We start from the raw sequence: 4,604 nt of genomic DNA on the forward strand, positions 1-4,604 counted from the left end.
GTCCTGGTCTGGGCCAAAACACATGGAGCACGTGACCCTGCTGGCGTGCATGTCGGGTGGGGAGCTGAATGAAAACCGTTGGCTGCAGGATGAATTAGAGAAGAAGGGCTTTTTGCAGTGCCCCACTAAAAGCCACAGATAATTACACTTGGTTTCTTTGCGGCCTCACACTTGTGCATGGAGAAGACATTCTAGCCCCAGCACCACATTAATAATTTTCTCCCTTTGGTTGAAATTGCATAGGTATTAATTTACTTGTAATCCCAGAGAGGAAAAGTGGATTGCCTGAGGAGCTTTTAGGAACAACATTCAAAATGTGATTTATCGGAACTCCTCCTGTCCATTTCAAAATTGCACCCCGAAGAGATCCTCATGTCGGCAGAGGGAAAAAAGCCTGCTTGCCCCAATATCCGCCTGTCCATGACTAACAAAGACAAGTTCCCTGCTAATTGATTGTCTACTGTTTTATTTATGGTGGGCTGGTAATTAGTGGCCAGCGTAATGTGGCCCATTCATTAGCACCTGGCTACAGCTATGGATCTGTCTTGCTTTGTTTCAGATTCGCACACCATTAGCTGAAAACAAAAGAAAAGAATTTATTAGCGTGGGATCTTGTAAATATTCTTAAAGTCAGTGTGCCTTTAAGGAGGAACACAGGTCTGTAAAACTTTTGTCAGCATTTGCTCAGTTGATTCCATTTGCTGCGGAATATGTTAAGGGAAAGGCAGTATAAATTTAATTTTAATTGTTTTGTATACACGCCAGTGAAAAGGAACTGATTGGACACAGTTCACAGACAGTATATTAATACGTTATTTTCATATGTTAATTGGTTTGCATAATCTTTCCCCGCGCCTGGTTGCAAAGTACCTGGCATTGAGAGAAGGGCTGTGCAGAGAAAAGGAAGATTCCAATTTACATAAAATCAGCTCCTATGAACATTAAATAATAATGCGTCTGCAAGCTGAAGGTGTGTTCAGTTAGCAGAAAGCACATTTTTATAATTTATATGCCAGCTGTTTCAGTGCTTTCGAGTCCATTTTGCTCCCTGCCTGCATTTAATGAAATCTTGTTACTGGAGAATTGACTGGGGTGAATTGAGATTTTAATCCCATTGACGTCCTACCATGGAAATGCATACTGGTGGGAAGTTTTAATGGAAGGCTTGTAATCAGAGGATACTTGTATTCAGCTCCCTACAATAATGAATCTCATCAAATGTTAAAGCCAGGGCTGTGTGCAAGGGGCTCAAATTTCAAGGTTTTTGACCATCCCCATTTGAGGGATTCCTCAGGGAGAGTGTGATTACTCAAGTTTAGCAGTTTATTGCCTCATCTTTCAATAGCCACTGAAGCACAAAATTCTCATCTAGGTTGCTCTCTCTCTCTCTTTTTTTCTCTCCTCCCTTGAAGAACAGGCCAATATAGACTGCAGAACAGCTGGCATGGAGCGAGGGAGAGAGAGGGAGAGAGAGAGAGAGAGAGAGAGAGAGAGAGAGAGAAGCAGTGTGCGCATTGGTTTATTATCATCATTACTCTGCGCTCCATTATTATTGTAATCACATCTTATCCTTTCCATTATTTAGCACGTGTGTGTTGTTGGGCGCTAGCTGAAGTAGCTGTACTGTGACAGTAGTATCACTTGAGCATATGTATGAGAAGAATGCTGTGTTGAGTAATGGTGTCATGAATAGTCATGCTAGAAGTAGCACTGGCTGTAAAACTGAGGTAGCGTTGTCATTGTAGGGTTGGTGAGTTGTCTCTGCAGCCTATACTGCATATTGTTTGCTGCTGTTGTTGTTGTTGTTGTCGTTTTCGTCCTCCTAGACAGCACAGCATAGTCGTCACAACAGTGGCCATTGCAAAATGCATTTTTGTGAAGTCAACAGGTCCTTCCAGTAAACCAGTCCTATCTGTTCTTTAATTCAAAGCGCCAATCCAATCTAGCATGGGCTCCACGGAGGGAGAAGGGTGTTGAGCAGGGCTGCTAAAAACTCCTGGCTTGTAATACAGAAGCACCTGAGAGTGCAGCTGCCAGTTCTTATCTCTCTCCCCGACCCCTCTTAACCAAAGTGACCCCGGGTTAGAGGTAATGAGAAAACCGTGAGGAGATTAGGCGGCAGCCTCGGAGTCGGCGCGGTGCAATAACACGCCGAGCTTTATTACACTTCTGAGATGCTGTGACTGTGCACTTCCCCTGAATATCACATGAGCCAAATAAGCACACTTTACATTTTAAATGCACTCTCTCTCCTCCTTTTTTAGCCAGCTCAGGGGAATAAACCCAGTCTTAAGATAGTCTAAATGGCGTCTCACCTCAAATTCCTCGCTGCATAGTTCTAAGTAATTCCGGGAATGAGGGGATGAGACAGTAGAAAGAAAATATGCGATCCTCACTGCTGGGGCCAGTGGAGTTTTTTTTTTATCAAATTGTAATGGGTTTTCATAATATGAGGTGGTGGTTGTGCCTAGTAGGCCAATTCCAGGCTGACTCTAAATGAGTTAAAGCCCCTCAATTGCATTTTTTTTCAAATGCTATAAGGGACATACTTTAAAGGCTCTTTTAAATAAGTAATTTCAAATGCTGCGGTGGAGAAGTGTTGGCGGGGTGCTGTGTCAGTTTGTTAACTGTATTCCTGCTTCTCCTCCGTCCTCGTACTGCCCAGAGGCACGGCCTAAAAGAGCCGCCCTGAGAGGACCCCTGGGACTCGCACAGATCACCATAACATAACACATTTTTATATTTGAATGACCAATCGTGACCTCTCGGATTAGAAGAAGTGAACCGTCCCTGGAGTTCTGGGTGCGACCATGTCTGGGATGAAGCCAGTGTCACCCCCTTGATCTCCCAGTAATGAGATGAAGACCCAGCGTCATGGTCACTGAGCACCGCAGTGCTTGGCTAAAGAGAAGAGACCACAAACTTAGACATGGGTGCAGGGGTAGGGAACATGGCTGTAGCATGTCATCAGCTACCAACTATCAGTCCCTCCCCCAAAACACATACACACGTGTACAGACACAGACAAACACAAACACACACTACACTCACAAACACACGCACACACACACACACACACACACACAAAAAGCTTACACCAAAAAGACACCTTCCTTGTGTGCTGCTGTGCATGGGTGTTGTGCTGTGAGCAGAGCAGGCAAGGTCGCCAGGGCCGGCCGGGCCCACTCACACTCGTCCAGACATCCTGAGAGGCTCGGTGAAGATCAATCACCGTCTGCCTCATCCCCACGGGACTCTCAGTAACATCCACTGATTGCTTTCTGTGGTGGGGGCCGTTAAGTGGAGCTCCGTGATGGGCTCCTGGACAACACTTAACGATCAATCAGCAGGACCGCTGCATCCTGGGCCATCCCACACGTTACACACAAACAATAATTCAGGTGGACACAAGTGACACTCAAGAATCACAGAGGAGAATGTGCCCATATCTGCGGGCGAGTGTGTGCTCAAGGGAGATGAGAGACGAGGAGAGGAAGCCATTTTATATTATTTACATAGACTTCTGTGATTGTAGGCCTTCGCTGGGCACTTGTGCTGGTCATCCTTTCATCACTGAAAAGATGTTGCTTTGCCATCTTGCCTTTATTGGAGAAGTGACGTTGAAATGGCTGTTTTAAGTGCTCCCTTATGTTGAAACTGCTGCCTGAATTGGGAGTCAGGATCGCTGTTTCTTTTGTATAGTACATTTCTGACAAACTGTTTGCCATGGACGTTATAAGAGCAATCAAAATACCAATGCCAGGAGATAGTATTGGATTTGATGGATGTTTTTCATAACTTGCAGAACTTTGAGAGAAGTCTTGTAATGTACTGCCTTATATTTACAAAAGGAATCCCTATACCGTGGTTCACAAAATGGCCAGCCGTTAATCCTTGTTATTAGAATCTCAATCAGTTTAGAGAAGCACGCCTGCAAATACTTTTTGAGAAGGGACAATCTTGAGCCTTGTCTGATGTGAGATGTTCTATGTCCTGGTTTATTGGAGAGACGTGGTACCATACTAGCCCAGGGGGCTTACTTGAAGTTTACCCATTGATTAAGGATTCCATTGACTTAATGAACCTTCTGCTTTCCGTCAGACAACTAGCCAATACATGTTCTAATCTCTCAAACGGATGTCTGGGCCGGCCTCCCTTTAAATGAATTGATCTGCTCATCTCCGCTCAAATGGGAAAATGGCCGAGTATTGATATGACTCTTAGCTTGGTGATGGATCGTGAGCCGCGTTAAAACATGAGTCATTGACCAGAGAGGGAAGTGCGCACAGGAAACTCACTCTGAAGAGCCCGTCAAAGACGCTTTTTAGTCTAAATCCGATGCCCTTTGAATTTGGTTTCTCCATCTGTAAATGTGATTGATGTGGACGTGTTAAAAAGGATGAAAAGTTGTCTGGATTTTTCAAACGAATAGTTTGCACACTCTAATGCCTTTTTCAAGTGTGCTTGTTCCATGCAGTTGTAAAGAATATACAAATACACTGCCTGGCCAAAAAAAAAGTGTCCCTGTAGGGGGCAATGCTACGATCTAGGGTTGCTGCAGTTGGTCAGGTCTAGGTTCAGCAACGTTATGTGCCCAAAGAATG

Source organism: Alosa sapidissima, chromosome 14 (assembly GCF_018492685.1).
Source record: "Alosa sapidissima isolate fAloSap1 chromosome 14, fAloSap1.pri, whole genome shotgun sequence".
In the NCBI taxonomy this organism is placed as follows: domain Eukaryota; kingdom Metazoa; phylum Chordata; class Actinopteri; order Clupeiformes; family Clupeidae; genus Alosa; species Alosa sapidissima.